Source organism: Argiope bruennichi, chromosome 9 (assembly GCF_947563725.1).
Source record: "Argiope bruennichi chromosome 9, qqArgBrue1.1, whole genome shotgun sequence".
Taxonomy (NCBI): domain Eukaryota; kingdom Metazoa; phylum Arthropoda; class Arachnida; order Araneae; family Araneidae; genus Argiope; species Argiope bruennichi.
The window spans coordinates 128506896-128533978 of record NC_079159.1 but is presented as its reverse complement, the minus strand read 5'-3'; the positions used below and the strand labels follow the sequence as shown (position 1 = coordinate 128533978).

Below are 27083 nucleotides of genomic sequence, written 5' to 3'. Positions count from 1 at the left end.
AGAGAATATCTCTAACTAGAAATGGACATTCTATGAAGTTTTATTTGCCAAATTATTATGACTAAGCCCACTTTTTCTGAGAAATATTTATTTTAGATATAAAAAAATGCCAGATGTGAAAAATTCATTGATCACGATAAAAGAGTTGGCTTGGAGACAGTGTTCGAGCAACTGCTGGTCCTTGCCGGTTCTTTTGTATGTATATTTTAAAGTATTAAATTTTTATGGCTTTTATTTTATTATGAAAGAAATTGAAAAGATTAGACATATCTATGAGTAACGGAATTCAACTCAAGACATTTTTTAAAAATTATATATTAATTGACAATAAATATGGAATTTCATAAATATGCAATCATGAAGCATGTCTGATAAAAACAAAAGAGCTTTTCTAATATCTTTATATCGATTTAATAATATTCTTAACTTTTGTATAATTTATTGTTGACAGTGATATGTGCAATTGGAAAATTGAATGATATACAATATGTGCAGATGCTACTGCCTAAATATTATCCTGATGTTCGTAAGATGACACATTACTTTCACATTATCAATCGATATTTTCACAAAATAAGACAAATTTTACATTGTGAAAGAAATTTGTTTAATTTTATGAAACTTCCAGAATCCTAAGCAACTAATCTAACGCATCATATGACAAAATGGAGCGCTGTGCTTTCTTGAAGATAGATTTCTGCAAATGATCTGCTTGAGATATTACCGAATGGAGCTCAAATAGACGATGCAGAAAGCGGCAAGGTTTTTAAATAGGGAAGACTTTTGAAAAATAAAATTGTACCTTTCAGTTTATAAAAATCTGACATCCTGAATCATTAAAATTTCTAACTATCGGAGTAAGAAATGTATTTGGTTTGACAATAGAGAAGTATATCTAAATACTAATCTCTGTAGATTACTTTTGAACATTCACTCAGGTTGTCTCAGATTTCTTTCAGTTGCTTGACATTTTATTTCAAACATAAATTGATTTTAGTTGTAAAAATAATTTTAGCTCTTGATATGTAGATTTTCGTTGAAAATGCGGCTTCAGTTTCTGACATGAATATATTAAATTAATAATTCTTCATTTACTAATTCAAAATGGCAATTCCATTTTACATTACAATTGCCACTGAAATAATATCTTGTTACAGTTTTCAGAAGATATTATTAAGTTTATGGGAATAAATAAATGTATCATATTGCCTTTCAGACAATAATTCACGCCGCACTTGCAGACGAAAGTAATTATATTTGATGAAATAATTTCAATTTTATATAAAAAAATAAAGTTAGGAGATTTTAATAATTAAAATAATTTTTGACAATTCACTTGCTCTGATTTTTTTTAAATAACTTGATATGAACTATGAACAATATATATATATATATATATATATATATATATATATATATATATATATATATATATATATATATATATATATATATATATATATATATATATTATTTAAGTATAATAGAGTCTTGTATAAACTGATTTGGTAAACAGTGTCTTCTCAGTTCAGGTAGTTACGGATTATTTTATTTCACTGCAGCATGAACAAAATATGATATATCTTAGCAGGAAATATTCTAAGCATAAATAACAATTTCTCATCAAAACTTGATGTTTGAAAATATGGGCATTGTAAACTGTACATGCCCTAACTCTAGAAGAAAAAGGACACTGCTCAAAATTAAATTGCTTAAAAACTTCCAGGCCAAGACTTAAACAAAGAATTGGTTTAAGTCTTGGCCTTTACTTCTTAAGCCTAGAAAATAATCCAAGATATTGATCAAAGGAATTCAAATACTTTTCGTATCTCACTTTCAGATAACAACAGTTGTTCTCAAACTGTTGAATTTTGCTGCTGGATTCCTTTAATTGTTTGTCCTCTGTTTTACAATGTATACTGTGGTTTATTTGATTTCTGTTCTATAATGCTTTAGATCATTCTTGGAAAGACATGCAGAATTATTTAGTTGATGATTCCAGAATGTTATTTTTACGGAATCATTTTTCCAATTAGTTTATAATAGAAATAATAAACAATTAATTAAATAAATCTGAAATCATATTGACTCTTTTCTGATTTGCCTAAATTTTTCGGAATTTGAAACCCAGATTTTTTTTCTTTCTTACTTTTTTAATGAATTCGAATTTTGATCTGAAAATTTCCTGATATCAGTTTTGTTTTTAATGCCTGATTACATAATTTTTATGAAGAGCATTGCCGATTATACTTCGAAAGAAATATAAATAGTTAAACATGGAATTTATGCTAATTTCAAGACATGGTATACATTTTGTATTTTATTATTCTGAATCATTGAATTCGTCGCTCTAAATTTCAGTATTTGTCTTTTCCTTTAGATTAGAATTTTGCGATGAAGCTATAGCTAACTTAAACTAGATACTGCATTAGGTTTCCAGTATAACTGGAAAGTACTAAGTATTTTTCTTTTCTTTTGAATTGTTATTGCAATAAAAAACTAATTAATAAGTAAAGTGTTGATCAGGTGATTTTTAATATTTCAAAATAGATCGGTTAAATTAAGGTATATCTTATTTTTAGACATCACTTTTGGTGATGTTTCCTTACTTAATCCTTACTTAATCCTTTAGCAAGCAAATTTCCTCGACATTAAATGACCAAAAATCTGATCCGTTGAAACTTTTTGGAGTGTTGACCGCTCATTTAGCCAGCAGCATTTTAAGAGAAACAAAGAAACCGAAAGAGAGCAAAGATCGAGGACGAGAGGCCATTTTGATAGCATTTATTTACACAACATCAATAGTGGTGGAATGTTCGCATCACGTGACACCGTGCAAAAATATTCGAGAACAGCCTTGTTATTGAAGTAACAGTCGTGTGAAGAGATACTGCCGATTTCAGCTAGTGACTTTGAATAGTAAATATGAAATGAAACATAAATCCAATTCATGACGTTTTCTGAAATCGGGAACTGCAAAGGAAAGAAACAAAATAAGCATACATTATAGAAAACTCAGTAATTGTAAATATGCAATAATTATATGAGAAGGCACATTTTCCCTTAAACGCTTAGTTGATCCTTAAAATTTTTTTCGCGCTGTGTTCTACACATTTTTCTTTATATATGATATCTTTTGCAGTATATTCATCAGTTGGACTAGACACTCTGATGAATAAAAAGTTTGATAGAAAATTTTTTTAACTTGACATTTGAATTCAAAGATAATTTTAGAGGGATAATAGTGTAATATATGTTTGTGGTATAATACATTGGAAGACATGGGAAATATTTTCAAGGTATCTTTTAATTATAATCTGAAATTTTTTGAATTTATAGTATGAAATATAAATTAGAAATTCATAAAAAATTCAATGGTGTAGCTCACAGTAATTGTATCCTTTATTATGTTAAAAATTTATCAGATCTGAATTTCAATTGAAATTTGTGAATTTTTAACATTTGAATATGAAAGAAATTAATTTCTTTTTATAATCGCTTATTATTAAATTATGAGTGCAGCTAACATCAAAACGTTCAAGATAGAAAAATATTTTTTTTAATCTTGAAAACAACTTCTTTTGAACTATTCAACATGATGGGTTCTAAATTTAAAATCATAATTCTTGCATATGAGTTTATGAGATATTGATTTAAATTAATCTTCCTGATATGATAGAAACAGTGAAAGGAAAAAAGTTATATTGCCTTTTTTTACACGAATCAATAAACTATATGTAGATCAAAGATCTTTCAGTGATACAGGTACTATACAATTTGCATCTAGGCACGTTTTTAATTTCAGTGAATACAGAAAAATAACTTAATAATTCGAATGAGAATTTCAAATTACTGAAGTTCTCGTTTACTCATTTTCTGAAATGTTTGAAGAAGATAATTAATTAAAAATGAATCATTACCCTAACATATCGTATTTAAAGGTATTTATTTAATTTTAGCATTCATTTTATTTCGTTTGGTTAGGTAGTTTAGTAACATTAACATCTCAATGAATGAAGTAGTTTAGTTACATTTCAACACTGAATTCTTGACTGTGGTGAATTGACATGGAAAACACCTGAGAAGGCGCCCCGCCTACAAACTAGATCAAACAGAGGACGCGTGATAAATCTTTATCAGAACTACGTTTCCAGCCCATAATCTTTAGCCGCTGAAATATAAATTTAGTTTAGAAAATGCAAATAATTTAAATAGAAACTAAACGCGTCATACTAAACAAGAAATGCAGAGTGCTTTTATCATTTCAGATAAAAATGTAAAAAAAGACAAAAGCAAGACATTTTGTAATTAAATGTCACTTTGACATCATAGAGAGTTGTTATTTCATTTCATTTTATTTTTGTATGTTTGAATGTGTGCGACAACAGCCATTCATTTCTTTGTACTTGTGGTAATCTTATGACGCATGGTCACATGCTTCTGGACAGGTTTTTAACTACTAAGTAAAATTTGACTTTCTACTTAATCTACATATTTTTTATGATAAAATTATTGGTAGAATTGAGTAATTTTACTTTATATATGTATGTATATATAAAAAAATTGTGGGATAAAAAATTTAAGTGTTCTTTGAATTTTTATGACATTTATTTGAACAGTATGTTTCATCTCTACCTTATTTACGTGAAACTCTTGATCTGCTTTGATGTGCAGTACATGAACCATCGAGGTAATGAAATTTGGTTACAACATTTACAAATTGCAGGAAATATTTCGCTGAATGCTCAAGAATAACAAAACGCTTTTAAACTTTTCCTACTGAATAAAACGCTTCAAATAATTGTTTTGTTTCATTTTCCGTTTCCATGGAATTCTTTGAACTGTGAAATGGCTTTGCTGAAGTGAAATGAAAAGAATATGGATGGAGAGTTATTTCTGCACCTCTGTCTCGCTTCTTTTTTTTTTTCCCCTTAGGATACTTGAATGGCGAGTGGTTTTAAACCTTCGTGTCAGTTGCACTTGCATCTCAAAGACTGAAATACGAATTTCATAAATTTATTCTCGATGGTTGAGAATTTGAATCTACTTAATGCAGGATAACTTTACGAGACTTTTGTATACACTTTTCCAGTCAATTTTTCAGTCTATTGTAAGTATATTGAAAATATTTGATGTGCTTTTAGAAAAAGAAATTAAATGTTATATTTATCCTGAAAATCATTCTAACTTACTTATTGCAATTTAATTCATTTTAACTTATTTGATTTAGGATACGAAACTATCTGTGTTTTTTTAATTCTCCACATAATGAATCCATCTGCATGAATGAGCAACTCATTTGCTTATTCCTCACTGCCTCTTCGATACGAAAAGGTGAAATCAAGAGAGGAGATCGGCAATAACGCGAATTGCATAAAATAGCAAAGAAGAACAATTAACAGATTTTTTAATTATATAGAAGAAGGAAGGAATTTCAATTATCGACTGAAGATATTATCTTCAATAGATACTATAAACAAAATTTCTTCTCAACTTACAATTGTAAATGGAGGGAAACGTCAAAAAATTTCTTGGCAGTTGAAGCACAATTACAGAAATTACTTTTATCTTTACATTTCAAAAAGTACTCGAAGAATAATTTTCAAAGTTATTCGTGCTTTTATATTTCTTTAAAAATAGATTTAAATGCCTTATGTCAAGTTGCACACATTTAAACGTATATAATCAACAAAAGGATCAGTGAACAAACAATATAGAACAATGTAATAATAAGAAAAACAAGAAGACCAGCCCAATAACCTTGCTGTAAAAATTAAAACCTATAATGAGTGACCAAAATCTCAAGTGTAGTCACATTTTCTTTGATAATTTTACAATATGCTCTGTTCTATAATAAAGATATTTTATTTCTTTAGACATTTTTAATCCACCATTTATTTTTTTTTGAAAATTAAAATTAATTGATTTAAGAAAGATAAAAATCGGTGCCAACATTTGCAATGTATAAATTAGGCAAGATTGGATTTCGATTCAAATAAGAACCAACCAAAGTAACACTTTTTTAAATCAAAATCAACAGGCTCTGTTTAAACAAAACTATATTTACGTAGCTAAAAGTTCAGATGAAACTGAGCTGAAAGCGGGCGGCGCCCAACAACGAATAATGAACAGTGGCCTCTTGTTTTGTAGATAAGCTGCACTTTTATAAGTATCGGCCTTTATAGACACTCGAAACCACACCTTGCATATAACTGTTTCTGAATTGTTTAAAATGCATTCATAAAGAGTGAAACTAGTTTTTTTTTCAGTAATAAAAGTTATAAATTGAAGATATAAAATATTTAAATTATTATAATTGTTGTTGTTACGATACTTTACAAGCCCGCCGAGCGATTTAAGTTGAGTAAGCGTCTCTTGCTTTTTTCAGTAGCGCCAGCTTGGGCCAAGAGTACGACTTCATGCACCGGATTCGCTTCCACAAGCCCTTTTTATAGAGGGGGTGGGGGGCACATTCACACACCTCACAGATAGAGCACAGAAGAAGAATGACCATGCCTGAAACGAGACTCGAGCCTGGGAAGCCCCGATCACGAGAAGAACATCTACCCCTATACCAGGACACCAGCATTATTATAATTAAATGCCCTATGATGAAAATCCAACAAAATGAACGGAATTAAAACGATGAAAATTGTTTTAGTAAGCTATCCATGGGCCATGTCCTATAACAAATTAAATCATGAACGTACTTATGATCAATAGATCATTTGCATGAATCGAAAAGAAATTCTGTGTAAATGAAAGATTGTCTGAGCAAGTATCAAATTTAAAACTATTTTTAAATATTTACTAATACATCTATTGTAAAATTGCAACGCGGTATTTATAAACAGTTATATTCAAACTTAAGAAACTGCATAACAATTTATAAAATAGAATATATAAAAAAATCATTTAACATTATCAACGCACTGATATAAATCGATTCATCGATTCATGTTTCAGTTTTTATAAACTGATTATTTTATTCGCTAATTTAAATCATTTTCCTTCTCTAAAAATACCAAATTTCTTTTTTTGATCTCCTTTTCCGCTATCTCTGAGATATAATATGAAACATTTGGCAAAATCGCAGACCATTCATGTTTACTACATATTCACACAGAGTTTTGTGAAGTAGACGGAGATATTTGCCATTAAAATATAATTTTCGTGTTCGAAACTTTGCATGTCATTATTAATAGGCTTTCATAACCATTTACACATGTTTCCAAATTTTTTTACTAACAGCCTTGAAGATGCACATTGTTGTAAATTAATTAATACTACTTCAAATGGTTTCTATTTTCTAATTAGATCTACAAATGCGAGTTCATCAGCTGCACTCCAATGTGAAATATGTAATTCATATTTTTTAAAAATCTTTACTGTCGGAATATTGTGTTCAATGTCATTTTCTAAATTAAAATGCGAATTCTGATCATTTTATTATTTAGAATGTTCAGTGGTTTATAATAAAGATCTAATCTTAACCGTTTACGAGCAATATTTGAAGATAATTTTGAACAGAAAATGCAGTTTAAAATGAAATTCCCTTTATAATTATTATAACAAATGTTTATATATTATTGATAGAAACCTTGATTTTCTTTAAATAATCAAATTTCTGAAATAAATGAGTTAAGCACATAAATTCATTCAAAATGGGTTTTTTTAGCATTTGAAATTGTTGAAAACAATTAAATTGACTTAAAATTGAGAAACGATTGAAGCTTTCTGCATTCACCGTTAAAAAAGATAACGCTACCAATGACACAAAAGGTTATTATAATATGAGCAAGAAATGCATTTTCTACTACGATCTTCTCAAATTGAAACATTCGCCAGTTATCAGTATTCTATGGAATAAATTTTTTTTTCCTGTAATGAGTTCCCATACAAAATGAAAAGGAAAAGGGAAATCTTTGCACATCGGGAAGGGTAATTACCTTTTGATGCAGAAAAAAAAAATCGAAAGAAGTTATCACTAATCTGAGGCATTTTGCTTCAGATGTGACAGATTAGCATTTATGTGCAACTGGAATGATCATTTCGTCATAATTTCTTCTACCAATTAATATTTTCATTTCTTCCATTCTAGTTAACTAAAATATTTTCTACGAAAGTAAATATATGTTTTTAAAACAACCAAATCTGACTTAAAGATAGCTCTGCTATAGATGCATTTGATCAGATGGATGAAGTGCTTAGCGCATGCTGCAACAGATTTGCAATGAAGAATGGCAGTTGTATTAAATTTCAAATCCATTAAATGTAACTGATTTCATTGCATAGCTATTGCATAAGCAACTATAAAAATATAACTAATTTATTGCTTTCGTTGTTGTAACGAGATAGTTATTGCAGCGAAAGATTGATAACAAATTAGCCATACATTTCTAAGAAAATTCATATTATAATTTAGTCATTAAATTATTTTATTAATTTGCTTATTATTCAGTTTGATTTTCAGGATATACCCTTTTTCACTTCTGATGTGACGAGATTTGTCAGAAGTGGTCAAAGTTAACAAATGGGACACATCATAAAAATTAAATATCGATTTTTTTTTCATTGTGTTAAAAATTATTCGAAAGTGAAACATACAAAAGTAATTAGAAATAAATCTATCTGGACCTGAATTCAGTATGTAAATAATCAACTCACTTTCATTTTTACCAATTAAATTATTCTTCGTTTCAAACAGTAAAGTTTGTAAGGTTGTAAACGTATTACAACAGTTGGAAATGTAATTTTATTAAGAATATAGATTATAAAGTTAGCATTTTGAGCTCCTGAGCCTAAAGTATTTCCTGATCATTTGATGGTTTTAATTTAATTTAGATAGTGTTCATATAGAGAAGTTTGTACGCATAAAAACCTGTTAAATTTTTGTTTTTTTCGTCTAAGAAGATTGTTGCGATTGTTATTCATCTTCATAATCATTTTTTTAAAAATATAATCCCGCTATCCATAGTGGGATTTCCAAGTGTAAAATTTGCATTTTCATTGTGTATAAAAATAAAAAAATAATTTTTTTTTGCAACTGAAGTCTTATTCTCTGTGTCAGGAAATAAATATTCTATAAGCGATAACAATCGCATTATTTTTTTAAATACGCCTTCATGATACCATATTTTTTAGGAAGATTGCTGTCAATTCACTACTTAAGGATTTAAACAGAGATAGATAGATTTTTGTTACAGGAAATTATAATCGAAATTAATTTATACTTTTTGAACTATAGATTTACAAATGCAAACATAAATTTAAAAACTTGATATTAATGTTCCAATAACAAAGTCCTTGTCGAAAGTGTATCTGAAGGCATAGACATTTTTACTTAATCGAAACAGGTATAGAAATAATTTATCGACATTTATCTTGTATCGAGATCGAATGAAATTTTATATCAAGGTTCTATATTTTATTCAAGACAATTTTCACTTCCATTCTTTTCTTTCAGCCATTACAAGTAGATCTAACTCATTCGTGGAGAACAGGACGATCTTCACCATTTGTTTGTCCGTTGTACTTCCGAAAAAATTAATTTATTTTGTTCTACAGTCATTTTTAGGGTATTGAAAAATATAAAAAGAAATCCTTAACTGTAGCATCCCAATTCGAGACATTTACCTTTTAAGAATTTTTTCTTATTTCCAATAATTTTCTACTATTTATTACTAGCTGGCAAATAATCATAATTAAAAATTAATTTCTTAAAAATTATAATTTTTAAATTTGTTTTAAATCGAACAATTATAATATATAATTTTAAATCGAACAATAAAAATATAAATTATAATAAGCAATAAAAAGATTATTTTCTTAACAAGCTAATAAAGGAATATTTGTCTACGAGTATATTAACAAAAACTAATCGTTTATTCCTCTAGTAGCTAATATTTAAGATTCACTTAAAAAATTTTCTTCTTTGCTTCGGACAATACATTCACTATTGAAATAATTATTGCCTCATTTATTGAATAAAATGGAGGTGATACTTATCCGGATAGATTTAGAATTTCTGTTATTACAAATCTAAATATTTCTGTTTCAAATTTCTAATATGAAAACATACATAAATGAAATGTAAATTTATATCTATCGCAAAAATAATTCCAAAAAGTAAGTAAAGTCCACGACATGTTTTAAATATTATTTAATCCAGAATTAAAATGAGACATTAGCAAATGGTCTTGAACTGGGAATCGAAAAGATTGAAATCAATAAGCGACTTTTAGTCAATTTTTCTAAAGTTAAAAATTAATTCTAATGTTAAAATCGTGGAGCGTGTTTTGCAAATAAACACCATTTTGTTCCTTGAGTCATTTTCACAATGACTCATTTAAATTTATTTGTACAGATTCTAAAAATGTCATTAAGTTTTCTGAACAGTTCTATTTTTTAGAAAAGAAATTTAGATGCACTCCGAATGCCGTTTACCAAGAATATATTGATTACATGCATAAAAGAAACAACCCTTAAATAAAATTAATACTATTAATTTTACTTTGCATGATTAAATGATGATTCCAACTGGTTATTCAGGATATGAATATTGTTTGCCAGAACAATGAATTAGAAAGTATCAAACAAAGAGTTACTCTTCTAAGGAAACGAAGAAAGTTATTGTATAGTGTTTGATGGATGATCGGTGCAAAGTAACACGTTGTCTGTAATTTGTAAATATTTTTAAACTGCCAATAAGTTGTATTTCTGATACAAATGCGATTTATCTATATATAGTTATCATTATTTCGCCTATCCGTGCATTCGTTCGAATGTATATGCGAGACTACTAAATATTTGTTGCTGAAATCTGAGCTCTTTCCTAAATATCATGTAAAGTCTCACATCTTCATTCGAACTTTAATTGCTAAATGCTTGCCAATTCCGAAAATGTTTTATTCGAGACATGCGTGAACACCCCGACTGTCACCAATTTACTCCACTCGATCTTTAACACGCCGAATAGGCGGGTAAGCAAATAAGCAATAAAAACGGATTCTGTACATCATGTCTTCAATGAGACGCTAACATGACAGTGTAAAGTTTACGACCATTTAGTAACAGATTATCCACTTCGTAACATTTATCTGCTGCTACAATGCGCTCTCTTTGCACAACCCATTATTAATAAACTGCAAGTTTATGAAATTCATTCAAATTTGAGCAGAAGAAAAAGTGATGGGTTAGAAAGGCAAACCATTATTATTTAAAGCATTACGTTTTGAAAATCAAGAAAACTACAAATATAGTGATTTTCGGAATTTATCAATCAATTTTAAGAAAGTTTTTTAGCAATCAAACAGATAGAAAGCACTTTTGTAGTGTGGTGCAGCAAAAAATATGTATTTGATTTTTTAAGACAAGGGTATTTTATCACAAATCAAGAAAAAATTTATTTTATTATGTTTCTTATATGAAAGTACACTTTTAAGTTATTCTCCAAATATTTTTCTAAACTGTTTAGATTTTTTTTAATTAAAAGTTATTCTGAGATAATTTTGCCATATATTTTCAGATTTAAGTATTCATTTTCCCCCTTTACTTTTGAAACACAGATTGTGGCAATTCGCCAATGCTGTCCATCACTGACAAAGAAATAAAAATAACGGTAAGCAAGAAAAAATAAGGTGAATAAATTACTAATTATGTTGAAATTATTAAAAAAAGGAAAGTTTTTATTTCTCTTTCCTTATTTATTTAATAAAAATGATATCAAACAGTATTTTTATTTCGTACTTATTGTAGAGCTTACCTTAAAAGGAATTAAAAAATCTATGCGATAAAATTTCTAAGTATTTCTACAGAAGAATGCAGCCAAAGCAACATTTATTTATTTTGAACTATGAAATGCAAGATATTGTATCTTAATTTTAAGGAAATGGCTAACTTTGATTGGCTTAAAAAAGGCAAATATTAAAATGAACGATTATGTTAACGATATTGGTCAAACGGAAACGATATATGAAACATTACTGACCTGTTAATCTGGTCTTCTTTATGTCTTTGTGCTGGAGAAGTTGCTTTTATAATGCATCTGAAAGCTTATTTATAAGTTTGTAAAATAAAAAAAAACCAAAACAATAGCACTTGTAGATAAACTGTTGAACCAAAAACGAATATATTCTAAAGAATAAAAAAGTACCAAATTTCATGAGTGATTTTAATTTAAAATGCAGTTTTAACATCTGTAAAGATTTTGTATAATAGAGAAAGGCATGAAATGAATCCCAGTAACATGTGTTATTGGTAGGAAATATGAATTTTTTTGAGTATAATTTTAAATTTGTTATATGATTCTCAAATTTTTATGATATTTATTCTATTAAGAAAATTTTTAAAGGAAATAATACGAAACATATATACAGTGGTGGCCAAAAGTGTGGACATTTTTTGAAAGTTTCATGTTTTTCAACTTTGCGTGCTTGTAGAATATATTAATTTTTACTTAAATACAAATGTTTATATATCAAATTGAAGGTAATTTAATGTAGAATTTAATAACAAAAACAGTATTACAATATCTGTATTACAAAAAAAGTTACGCTCATTTTAGTAGAACAAACAAACACAAATCGTTTTGAATAATTACGTGTTTTGTAATAAAAGCGTACTAGCCAATCACAAACACTGTACTGAGGACCCATCAAATGTCTGTAACTATAGTTTAGGTTATTTGGATGATAAAAGAGTTATTGTTGTGGAAATATTTTGCGGAATGATGCATACTAGTACAATTAAATAGAGTATTGCTGTTTTTGAATATTTTAAGTCCTTTTTTTTAATTAAACTAATTTTAAACAATGTCCAATCAGTTCTTCTTGTTGGTGACATCTACAAAAAGAAGCCGAATTGTCATATTGAGAGAAAATGGCTTCTCTTATGCTGAAATTGCAAAACAAGTTGGTGGTTCAGTGACTTGTTCTGGTGTACGAAAGTTCAGCTTACGTTATGAAAAAACGAAACCAGTGGAAAATAAGGCCAAATCAGGCCGAAGAAAATGCACAAGTGCTACTGCCAATAGAAAAATTAAACAGCTATACCTTCAAGATAGAAAAATTTCATCAGATGCCATTAGATGTGAAATGAATGCAGCGGGTATTGCAGTAAGTTAAAGAACAATAAGAAGAAAGTTATCAGGATTTGGACTACAAGCTAGAATTCCAAGGAAAAAACCATATTTAAATCAAAAGCAACGCGAAAAACGAGTTAAGTGGGCAAAAGAACACATTAAATGGTCAGAAAATGAATGGAAGCAAGTAATCTGGAGCGATGAGACTAAAATATCACTCTTTGGTAGTGATGGTAGAAAATACGTGAGACCTAGAGTAGGTGAAGCGCTTCATCCTGATTGCATTGAAGCAACTATGAAAACAACAACAAATGCCATGATTTTGGCATGTATGTCTGCAGATGGTGTGGGCCGAATTCAAGTGATTGATGGCATCCTGAGTGCCAAAAAATACATCGAAACTGTCCTGGAACCAAAATTGATACCTTCCATCAGGGATTTCTTCCCCAACAAAGCACCATTTATTTTTCAGCAGGATTCAGCTCCATGCCACACAAAAAAGTATGCAAAGCATAGTTTCAAAATAAAGGCATAGATGCATTACCATGGCCAGGAAACAGCCTTGATCTCAATCCAATTGAAAATTTGTGGCGACGTTTGAAAATTCTTGTACGAAAAAAACATCCATCCAATAAAAGACAACTTATTGAATCTATAATTGATTCTTGGCACCATGTGATTACGAAAGATGAACTCCAAACACTCGTTCACTCGATGAAAAGGCGTTGTGAAGCTGTCTTAAAAAATAAGGGTTATCCTTCTAAGTATTGATTGTGTAAGTATCACTTTAAAAAATGCAAATTTAAGATAGATCTTACTAAAATGAGCGTAACTTTTTTTGTAATACAGATATTGTAATACTATTTTTGTTATTAAATTTTACATTAAATTACCTTCAATTTGATATATAAACATTTGTATTAAGTGAAAAGTAATATATTCTACAAGCAAGCAAAGTTGAAAAACATGAAACTTTCAAAAATGTCCACACTTTTGGCCACCACTGTATGTAGACTTTTTATATCTGTAAAAGATAATTGGTAATAATATTTTAAGTGTAATATTTGATATGTAAAATATTATTTGAAGAAGCAGATGCTGAATTTTTAAGAGTGTTTATTTCTGAAAAATCTTAGGAAATAATCCAGTTTTATCTTTTGTCATTATTTCTTTGAATTATTACACAACATACAGAACCGAGTAGGATAGCAGAAAACAAGAAAAAGAAACCATGAAAAATTATTTTGAGTATATAACATATTATTGCCAAAAGTGTATTATTTGCATCCTTATTATTTTGGTTTTTCGAGTTTGGTATGTCATATAATATAAACGTGATTAAGTACGTGTATATCGATTTTTACAGCCTATTTCACCAAGTAAACAGCATATTTCACGAATTTAATAGAATTTTCCATCAAAGGAACTGAATAACTAACTATTAATGCCGTTTGTCTTTTCCTTACGACCCTTATGTCCCAACACTCGACGGCGGAAAACGCTCGTACTCCCTTTTGTGTAATTGGTTTCCAGACAAGCAAACCTACGCTATTGATAGCGAATGTTGATGACGTAAAACGAATTAGAATTCAAATTTCTATCTATGCGGGATTAATCTATGATCTCAATGAGATTCGCCGCATAAAGGGTGTTCTCCACTGGGAGTTCAAATTGGACTCGAGTCGTTTAACGCCCTTAGCTCGACTATGGAGGCGGTGTTCGGATTCTTGTCCTCCAGACTTCTTAAATTGCTTACCCTGCCCTTAATGATAATAGAGGATTGGGACAAGTCACCGCATTTCGAAAATACATGATCATTTACACTCGCTTGAAAGAAGGATGCTGTAATAGGGTTAAATTTCTTGTATCCTTTCCTTAAGCTTTTCTCAAAATGTCATGATTTGCCGAAAAGAATACAGCTTGGCTATTTGTTATAAATGAATGAAATGATAAAAATGAGATTCTTTACTATGTGTTCGACTCTGAAAAGAAGATAAATGATGTTGGCAGCTGAATTCGGTACTCTCTTTTCTAGAATGCCCTATTTTTCAATTTAAATGGTAATTTTAAGACCTAAGGCTTGCTTCTTAACATTAATTACTGTTCATAAACTTCGAGTAACCTAAAATAATTTAAGTAATTATTTTAAATTATTAAGTACAAATATTTATTTAGTAATTGAATCCATTTAATTACTAATTAAATTTAACGAAATAAACTTAATTTTATATCTATTCTAGAATATTTGTGCATGTTATAAAGAGTTCGTGCTGGAGCAGAATCTTAATATGTCACTATTTACAATAACTAATTTTATAAAATCATTTATTTTGTTTTCATGCACAATTTGATTTATTGTATATTACTTACTCTAAATCATTTGAATAAGTGCTGTACTTATATATTTAATCACAATTTGTAACTTGCTAGAATTTTAGAATCCTGTCGGTTATATCCATTCCAATAATGTGATTCAAATGAAAATCGCTTAATTGGTGCAAAACTACTGCAATTTTTTACATAAATTTATGCAGTAATGCGGCTTTTCCTCACATTAATGCGTATTTGTAGATTTATTGTATACATTTATTATTGTAGCGTACTATCTCAATGGGAGGGAATAATGTTTGTGTCTCTCTATGAATAATGTGAATGAGTGAGTGAATAATCTCTTCTATGTGCATAATATCCAATACATTATAAAAAAATTTCAATAAAGTTGGGGAAACATCATTATACATCTCTTTTCCTTCCCTTTTTACTTCAAAGGGAAAAAAAAGTTCATTCATTTTAAAAATAAATTTTTGTTTTGGAAAGTGATCAGTTTCATTTTTAAAGTAGTGGAGTGCGTCTTTAAATGATTATCTAAAAATTCGAACACAAAAATGGCAACTCAGAAAATAATACTTTGATTTCAAAGCAAAAATGACATTTAATAAATACAAATCTATCACGCTGATAAGGTTTCGTTAAGAAGACAATACAGGGTTTGTAAGACTATTAAAACGAATGACAAGAAATTATTTAAATGGGTGCCCATTTTTGTCTGCTGAACATTTTTAATAATGGCCTGTGCAGTACGATAATGCCATGATGAATAAATAATTATGAAGAATAAATAATAATGATACTTTTTTTAAACTAGTATAATTTATTGGATAATTAGTGTGTAAGCAAACTATCATTTGTCAAACAAATAGTTTACCTTATTTCTTTTGTGAAAACGGTGTTACCACATTTTTAGGAACAACTACCTCATCCATTTAAATGATTAAAACACTTTTGTTCCAGAAACGCTGCTATAGAAAGGGGAGTTTTGGGTAGGATATGATTTGAGTTTGTAAAGAAAACTATAGTTTGTGACGATCTTAGTTTTTTTTAACGATTCTAGCGAAAATCGTTTTTGATAGTTGTTTTTTCTTTACAATAAATATCATAATGATTTATTCTTTTGAAAAAGATTAATAATTGTAATCCTTTAATAAGTAAAATATGAGGTAGGGATTCTTAGGTCTATTGCTCTGTTCAGGAATGTTTAAAAAATTATTTATTTGCATAACAGTATAGTTTTTTGCATGTGGCCCTATGAATATAATTGAATAAAGAAAAATGCTGAAATTAATAAACAGGATCTCTATTAGCGTTTAAATATGCACGTTTATTTTCCCCCCAAACTTTAAACATAAATTTTTTTAAACTTTAAAATGAAAACGCATTCAACCTAAAAGTTGTTATATGAAAAGCTTTATTATTTAATTATTTGCAGTTTTCAGTTTATGACATAGAAGATGTTATTTTACTTTTCCTAAAACTTGTATTTTAGAATGTGATTTGGAAAAATAAAGGAAGCCCCGTGAGATTTTTAAAAATATCTATAAATCTTTCATTTTTTTCTATTTATTGTGCTTCAAACATAAAATATGTCTAAGCATTAACCTATCGGTATTTTTTCAGAGATCATTTCAATACTTATTAATATTCTTTGAAGATAAATATTCTTAAAACGTAGTTTGCACTTTGTGAATCTTTATGCAGAAATAAGCATTACAAGGATGATTTAAAAATTTGAAAAAAGTGTCAGCTTTTTGTTTATATTTGAAACAAACAGAGTAACAGAAAATGGTGTCTTTATTAATTTTATAAAATTGTTAAGAAGAATTTTACGGAAAGAGATTTTTAACCTTCGCCTATACTGAGTTGTTGAAATATTGCAAAATCTTTAAACAGAAAAAAAGCTCTTAAACATCAAAATCATGAATGTACGTTTATGAATTTTATCAATAAGAAACCACAAAAAAGTAAGATTGATTTGGTTTTTCAATATTTAATTTTTCAAAATTTGATTAAATAAATATTGAAATAAGAATTTATATTTTGAAAAACTCTGTAACAATTTTAGGATTCATTGACATTACGAAGGTAAAACGAGTCATTATATGGATCCTGTTTAATAAATTTGATAATAACCTTAATCTTAGGAAGGGCGAGGTGCAATGCTGATTAATATTAACCATCAGTTACTTCACTTTGGTTAGCAGTTTTAAAATGTATATTGATTTTTCATATTGTGGAATAAACGTGGTAGGTAAAAAAAAAATATTATTTCTCTCAAAACCACTTAAATAACAACCAAATGTTTTTGATTGAAGTCAGCAAACATGCCAATAGAACACCTTGGAGGCCACAGTGGCCTGATGGTAAGGTCTCGGCTTCGGAACCGGAGAGTCTCATGTTTCAAACCGGATTTCGCCGAATTATTGTCGTTAAGCGGGCCTGGTGCGCGCCAAATCTGACGGGACCTTCTGAACGCGGTTCAAAATGACGAGGCGCGTCTGAAAGTAGACCTATTGTTGCTTTAAAATGGGACGTTAATGTAACTAAACTATAATGTACTTTGTCATTTTTTCAAAATAATTCTCTAATGCTTTTATAACTAATAATTCTTTTGTCATCGCAATTTTGAAATGAGTGTAAAATCATTCAAAGATGATAAGTCATTTAAAAATTAATTTAAAACTATTGATGTATATCATATAACGAATACAACAGATAAAAACATATTTCATGCACATGGCATTTCAAATTTGAATCCGCGTTTCATGAAATATTATAATTATATTTTCAAAACTGTTTTGTTGAAAAAATGTCATATCAACTCATCGATCAACTTATTAGCTCAATTTTTCATTCAAAAGTAACTTTATTAATATGGCTTATAATTTCTTGAAATTGAAATTTAATGTCTTGTATTTTACGTATTTTTTTTTCTAAATTGTATTATTAATTTTAAGGGAGAGCAAATTTAATTAAAAAAATTTAAATGTGGTTATTTTGTTAAAATAAAAAAAAAATATTTTAATTATTGCTTGCTGTTTAATTTTTATTTGAAATTTCGTATCATAGAATCCTGATATCATTTTTTTTATCAAATTTGTAATTAAGAATTCCTTTGTATATATAAGATTAATACTGATCAGTTAATTTGTTAATTGTTAATCAAGCTATGAAAATACTAACATTTCGAATTGTGTTGAGAATGAAAAAAACGCATGAATTTCACGACTCTACTATGTTTCTACAGAATTTAATACATATCATAACGACACATCATACGATTTTTTATAATACGATTTTAGAATAGGCAATCCAAGGTCAGATGGAAAGAGATAATGTAAGTTCCAAGAGTTAGTCCTGCGCCATAGCGCTGAGTGGGGTTGCTTTGCGGCGGCCCATCGTTTTATCCGAATGGCTTCGGCTGGGGCGGACTGTAGGTATGCCTTATAATACGATTTTTTTAATTTTAAATTTGTATTTCTTCAATAAAACTCATTCCAAAATTTATAAATTCCTGCATAAAACATTTTTATTTTATTTTCTGAAATAGAAATTAACATAGCTTAGAAGAAGTATTGCATATCCATTACCGGTATAATAATACTTGCCTTGAATATAAAATTTTCGACTAAATAATTAGTAAATGAATTACTCAAAAAATTTCTGTGCGGTATTCTTTCATTTTATTATTTTTCACATGCAAATTAGAAAAGAATTTAATTAATAAAAAATTCAATAAAAAATAACAGCCTGTGTTACAATAATACTTATTTTGTTTCACATTCGTAAACTTTATCTTCAATTAATTTTTTGAAAACATTCTTCACATAAAAGTAGTTGATCACTGACAGATATGAATATCGCCTTAAAACGCGCCTTTCACAATGATACGTTTAGAGTAGATACCGGCCGTCAATACAGGAACGAAGTTGTCCTGCTGTGGTGAGCCGGGTTAGTAGGGAGAGAGTTAAGTTTTTCCAAAGACCATAAATTATCTTGTAAGTATATAAATGCTTTAGCTTAAGTTATAATGCTTAAAGAATAATGGTTGATTTAATTACCAAGCTAAATAATTCTATCAATGATCAAATTTTATTTATGTCGAGGAATGATGCCCATAACTTCATTAAAATTTCGAATATGTTTGAATGATTTGTTTGATATATATTTCATAAACCTGACGCAATTAAGAAAGAAGCAGTTATAATAATAATCCGGTTCTCCCACTATACTTGATGCATTACGAAGATTGATTTTAATAAATATTTCTTTTTACGCAAAAGTAAATAAATTGATTTAACCAATGAAGGAAAATAAATTAATACAATACAATTAATTAATAAGTACAATAAATTAATTTTACCAATACTTGTTTCACTTAAGTTTCTTTATTTTCTGCCATTGAAAGAACCTCCGCTAATGAATAGTATTTTACTATAAAAAAAGTATATCTTCCTTTTCTTCAAAATAAGAAATTCAAACGTTTTATTTAAAGTATTATTCTTTACTATCCGTATGATATTTGTGTATATATATTCGTTTTTTTTATGTTCATTGTAGTTTTTATGCTTTTTCCACTTCCATTATTTTCAGAGAAGCAAAACATTTTTGAAGCTTTCAGCGAAGCCTATATTTATTGTTAATGCTTGTTGATTGGAATTGAGCATTTTATTAATCAACACTGCCTTCCACATTAGCAATTTGCACTTGATTAATAATAAATTACTTATTTATGCCGTACATCAGTTTTCCGTCTCAATGGCTTCATGCTGGATCAATAGTTATCTTATTAAATTGCGTAGTTTACGAGCTACTTGGGAATGATGGAATGCACTTTTATATTTCTGGATGCTTTTATAATGGAAATGTTTGTAAGCAAATATTTTTTTTATCCTTTCGGCATTTAAATTTTTCAACTTCTTAAAAGTTTGCTTCAGGTGGTGAATTCAGATAACGAAATGCTATTATTTTGACCATTTTACAAATAATTCTTCTTTTCGCTATTGATATTTTTACATGTTGATGCCTTTAAAAATTTATTTAATATATTTTTCTTAGGTTTTAAAGTATTATTTATTATTATTTGGTGTTAACCTACAAGGTGTAATTAAAAAAATATATATATGTACCTCTTGGGACATGATTACAAGATAAATTTCATATTATATGTTAACACATTGATATTGATAGACTCAATGATTTTTGTGGGATTTATCATATTTAATGCATCCTTCTAATAAGAGTCATAGAAAAGTGCAGTCTGTGATGCAGCAATGATTTTGCAAATTGTGATGCATTTTATTTTCTCCGCAAGCTATATTTTTCTATTCGTATAAAAAAGAAAAAAAAATTCGCGAAGGAATGATTTAATTCCTGCGCACTATCAACTAATACGCATTATGAGAAAAGAGAGAGGAAACCGCATGAGGCTAAAACATTTCTTTGACGAAGCCTTATTCTTCCCCAGTTTATTGAGGGAAACCTCCTTCTTGATCCCCATACTTCTATCATATAAAAAGAGTTGAGTAAATAAGGAAAATGATAGCTGGAAATTTTTTTTAAAAAAATCTATTATCTGAAGGCCCTAAAATTCATAACACATAGTAAGAAAATAACATTCAATAGTAGGAAAATTGGTTATATTTTGTCTAACAGGATATCATTTATTCTTAACTTTAGAATAACATTTCCATGAGCTGGCTTATAAGTTGTAATGATCATAGGACATGATTTGTAATTTTAAATGCAACATTGTTGTTCTCTCATGAGCAGTTTCATTAGGCAATGTGTTGTTTTCAAAATTCTTAAAAACTTGTATAATAAAAGACAATCTTCATTATGGAATCTACCATCGATTTGGAAGGAAATTCTTTTTCTGAAATAAGACCTTACGCCAGACATCATTATAGAAAGATTAAAATATCATAATTTATTTTTTAAAGTTTTATCGACTATGAATAATCAATTCTTATAAAAAAATGCTTTTAATTGGCCTTTCATCTGATGGATTTCTTTTTCTTATGGATTGAAAATAAATATATATTGTACTTCTGTTTATAATTGTAATCTTCCAAATTTAGAAATAATTTCTAAATAATTCGTTGAATTAATACTGTTGAATTAAATATTGTTGCTTGAAGTCGGCACCTCTTTCTAAACTTCCAGAAGGTACCAATGGGATGGCATTTGACTCACGACGTCGGTTTTAGCGTGGGGACATCAGGTCACAAATATAAGACCGTTCTTTTGTAGAATTAGATATCTAACCTGAAGCTCTTCGGCTACGAAGCGAAGCCTCACCTCTAGGCCACCGCGACGAATTTGAAGCAGTAAATTATGAAAATAAAGAAAATTACAATTTCAAAATTATAATGATAAATTCTGCCGAAGAATTACTGATTATGATTTAAGTTTTTAAAATGTTAACGAGTTGTTTCTTTCTTTATTTTTTAATGCTTACATTGCTAAGCGAAAATATATCACAACGAAATAAATTGTCGTTCGGAAGGAAATATATCAAATTGGTTTGAAAGGGATTTATACAATATAATGAGAAAAAATAGGTCGGAAAAACTTCAGAGTTAATTTTTTCGCGTTTTGTAAGCTTTGCAAATCCATCCAGTATTGGACGGATAAAACAGGTCTTTTTTGTGTTCTATTTACTTACAACTACTTCCTGACAATATCCGGCCGGGTCGGACCAGGTCATTCAATTTAAGTCGAGGGCCGGAAATCATTGCACTGTCGAGTCTTCTAATAAATAAATCAAAGTTTTTTTTATGGCTTAAAAACAGACATGTTGTTTTAAAGCAGTTTCATGTTATTCACGCTGTTGTTGCTTTCTTTTAAAATGTATAAGTTCTTAAAAAGTTATGTTTAAAAGTTCATTGTTTGCTATTAAAAAAATTTATTTTCGTCATTTAGCCTTCAGGGGCTTTATTTTATCATTTCATGAATAAATATTGGAAATTAAAAAATATTAACTACTTACCTTAAAATATAATAAACATACTAAATAGTGCTTCATCATTAAAAATATAAAGCCCGGTTAGTATATTCTATTAGATATATATAATTTTCTTATCATTTTTTTTTCTCTTACATTTATAATTTTTTAGAAACAAGGCATTACTTTTTACGAATTAGGATTGTGGTCTATATTTTATATTCTTAAATTTAAGAAAAACTATTCCTTCAGTTTCCTGGTCTATTGTCATTGAATCATTTGGCGTCATTTGAGAATTTTAAATAAACCATCATTTTTTAAATAAAATGAGAAACAAGCTCAAGAAATGCCTTTTGCAACAGTAAACAATAATGACATCTGGAAGCTTGAGTATCAAAATACATTTTTAGGAACTGCAAAAGCACTAGGCAACGAGAAATTGTTACCAAATAACAACATTTAGCTTCCTGTTAGTACAAATTGCCGAATAACATTTACGGTATCTCACGACTATACTCGATATTCAGAATATGGATCAATGTCGTGGAAATATCGCCTCATACTTTTCCCCAATAAGCGCAACAGAAATGATATAGAATTTCCCCTGAATTTCAACAGCAATCTACCCATTGAGTAAGTCCTTATCGTAAGAATATATTTAAAATGACAGAACATATTGATTATTTAAAGCATTAACTATTCGCATTCAAAGAACATTTTCAGCATTGATAAATATTTTCAAGTTCTTTTTCCCAATGTACATCCTTGTTAAATCAAGCAAATGTATTTCTTTTTCCAGTCTGCGCCTTATTATTTCATTTCCGTTTAAACAGTTATACAATGCACATGACCATAACTTCTGGCATTCAGTGCTGCGCTTTGAAAGAATTAAAAGTTTTCTAGCCATTTTGTGAGTCTAAACTCGAACTGCAACTGTAACTGAATTATTAGCTGGCAGTAATTAAATTCCCCATTGAAAGATGCTTGCGGAAACATTATGCAGAGAAACGATGCTGTTCAGAAGTTTTTAATTACAGCTTGTTTTCGCTTGACTGGCTGAGATTACAGGTTATAGCAATGTTAAAAGCACGGAGGGTGTTTAATTGCTTTTTGAATACTTCACTATGCTTTAAAGAAATTCTAGCCAAACACATTTTTAAATGCCTGCGAATATATCAGGTTTTTTTAAAATTCAATTAAAATATTAGAATAATTTAAATTTCCAAAAGAAATGAGCGTATTTAGATTAATATAAGCATAACTTGCGATAATTTGAAAGAAATGATAATTTTAATTATTCTTTTATCTCAGTCGATGTTCATTTTAATTAAATTAACAGCATCCGTTTTATTTATTTTGAAATCATCCACGCGTAAATGATTATCAACATCGAATGTCACAAGAGTAAATAACTAACAGTTGTATTTTTCCAAAAAAATCTTATAATTACTTCCGAAAGCAATTTTAGAGGAAATCCCTTTAAAAATAGTTTTCTTTGAAATAATTGCAAATTTATTAAAGCGCAGAGAAACCAATGCCAAATGTGGGTAGAGCAATTTTCTGAATTGCAAGAGTTTTATTTTATAAATGATTCAAAGTTAAAAATCAACTATATATATGCTCTTTTAGCAATGTATAATTTAAAAATATGATATTTTTGTTGTTGGTATTTGCCCGAATTTCTATTTCAATAATCAAAACAGAATTTACTTATTGCCAAAGATTTCCGAATGCTTTACTTAAGCGTAAACCTTTGGAAATATAATATTCAACTTTCGTTCAAAAGTTTATCTTCTCTTAATAATACAACAGAAAACTCCAAATAGCCTTTTTTAAATCAGAAATTAAGTTTGAAAAATCAATGAATAAAACGTTTTATACAAAGAATCGTAATACTTAAGACGAGCTGAAATTTTTATTTTGAAAATGAAAGGAATGCATTTTTGAAATATATTTCGATGAGTCATTTTTTCCGAATTAATTTAACAAACTATAGCATATCAGCATTAAATGCCACTTTTAAAACACGTTATCTCACCAATCGATTGCTTTGATAGAAATACAGTTTTGGAAACATAATGCATTTAAATCTGACAAACTTTTAAAAGATACGTTTTAAAAGTTTAGTAAAAATAAATTGGAAGATAAGATTGTTCTTGGAATGTGTATTTGTCTCAAATTCTTTTTCAAAGATTCAATACAAAATAAGAATGAGTAACGTTTTGGAAACATAATGTGAAAAACTTCTTTACAAATTTAATTAAACTTCTGAATAATCTCTTATTATTACTTTAGAAAATTTCAAATAAGGCTTTATAATCAAAACTTCAGCTTAAAACAATTTGTAATGTGTTTGTACTGAAAATTGTAAAATTGGAGATAAAGTAAAATTCGTTGGTAAATGTCGAAATATGTCTCAAAAAAGCGCCTTTTCTTTTTTTCCCCTCTTTTGTTATTTCGATATTAAATGAGGACTTAAATCATTATCGCGTATATTACTGAATTGTTTTGACAAATAAAAATCATTTGCGTAGTAACATATGACGCATCATTTAGTTTAAGAAATATTTTTATTAATATTCTGAAAGTTTGTTGAAAATTAGATAAAAAATAAAGATAGTTTTTAAAATGGATATTTTTATTTCAACGGTCTAAAACTTAAACTTAAATTTTTAGCAGCATAATATGAATCCTTTCTTCAAAAAATATTTTGTAAGTTATATTAATAAAATAAATTCTAAATTTTTTGTGATAAGGAAATTATTTCCAAAAATCGATGTGCGAAACGACAAAACGAAACAAACGAGATTACTTCGAACGATGGAGAGCATCTGACCCTCAGCTTGGAAGGATCCTTTCTTACATCGGCAAGCCGATCGAGTCTGGTTATCAATGGGAGTGTCGCTTGAAAGGTGTTTGGATATTAAAGAGTTAAATTTTTCGCTCAGGCGGTCAGAAAGCCCCCGAAGGATCCTCCAGTGCTCCTCAGGGACATTGTAGTAGTATTGTCTGTAAAGTTTGAGAATCCTGTAAGATAGAATTTCGTTCGTAATAGGGGGATAACAGTCTCCTCACTGAGGGTAAGGAACCTCGGCATCAGAATATGAAGAATCCCAAAATTATACGGAGTGGAGAGAAATTATTTCTGCAAATGAAAATGAGTTTAGCGTAATTATTGAGGCCCTGAAGGATGACAACGATACAGATAGGAATTTTGAGTTCTTCATTTCCCGAAAAAGAAAACAACAAATCATAAAATATTATATTGAAAAAAAAATCAATTGAAAAATAAGAACTGCAAAAGAGACTCTTGTCCAAAAATATAATTTTGGCCGATTCTAACAATGACCTCATTTTTACGTTAGAGTTTTCCATTCCGTTATATCTCTGAATCTCTCTTATTATCTCTGAAACACAACTTATTTCGTTTTCTGGCGTCTATCAAATCTAAACAATTCAGAGATATAACGGAGAAGGGGGACGATTCTTTACTCCCAGTTCGGGACATTTAAAATCATGGAATTTGTAAGCAATGAAAAGGTTTTGTATGGGGTATGGGCATCCTGACAAAGCCTATGTGGATAAGGATAAACCACTATGCGACAGATGTAGTGATGCTCGGGGCGAGGGTAACAACTACAGAAATTAAAGTGTATAAATTACATAAGATTTAATAGCACTTTAAAAACGAACTACAGCACCAGACACAGCTGCCTCGACAGGAAATGTGAGAATTTCAACAGCAGTAATACTAGAAATAGTAGTAGAAAGAACCAATGATGGTTCCAGATGATTGCGCGGTATCCAACTATTAAGAAGCAGGCACCTGATAGTGCCCTAAGTGTCCTTGGCCGCCTTGTGCTGCTAGGTGGAGTTCTGTTTTGTCTGCCTTGTGGAGTCGGGCCTATGAGTTTCTGGAGTGCTGACTGGGTTATCTATTCTTTGCAGACCTTCTTTTTCCCTAATCGTCAGTCAGCATGGGTGTCCATTTTTCAAACAGAAAGGTCTCTATTTCTCCAGCGAGTAACGGGGAGATTGAGGCGTTATACTTAAGTTAATTTTAATAAGTTGATTAACACGTTTGTGAAGTATTTTTCATATGAAGAAACATGCTATTATAAATAAATTTAGAATAAATCAATGCAGTAGAAAAGTATAGTTTTTAAGACTTGTGAATATGTCCTAAAAATTTATATCTTAGATATTTACTTCATTTTGTTTGATGAAATCAATCACTTTTTATTTTTTTTCTATCACAAAAAATTATAGTGTTAACGTAAATTCAGCTTTCAGACGAGTAGATGATATAATAATATAATATTAATTTTTAAAACTCTTTCCTTAAATTTTGAAAATTTAGTATTTTTGAATTGAGTTCTCTATTGGCAAAATGTCACGAAATTAACTAATATCCTCGTTTATCTTTTTAATTTTCTCCCGTTTCTATATTTATTATATATAAATTTCTATATAAAGAATAGAAGTTTTCCTAAAGTCATGTCTTTATATGCCTCCCAAAAGATGGTCTTCCTGTAAGGAATATAGCTAAATGACTGAAATAAAAGGAAGTTTTAAAATATAGAAAACTCTAAAATACCATGTTGAGTAAAGTCCATTTCATTAAATATCGATTTTGGAAGGAACTGGAACTAACTTCTTCAAAAGAAATATTAATATATTGTTAGTCGAAATTTAGTGAATATTACGAATTTACTTTATAAA

At 28.8% G+C, this 27083-nt stretch overlaps 1 protein-coding gene across 1 annotated transcript in view; it reads right to left on the bottom strand.

Moving 5' to 3' along the window:
• Positions 1-2852: 2852 nt before the first annotated feature.
• LOC129984666 (FMRFamide receptor-like) overlaps positions 2853-27083 on the bottom strand; it is a 34943-nt gene continuing 10712 nt past the window's right edge. The window contains exon 2 of the mRNA XM_056094593.1: positions 2853-2973. The gene's annotated coding sequence lies outside the window, so the exon portion shown is untranslated. The remainder of the gene's footprint in view (positions 2974-27083) is intronic.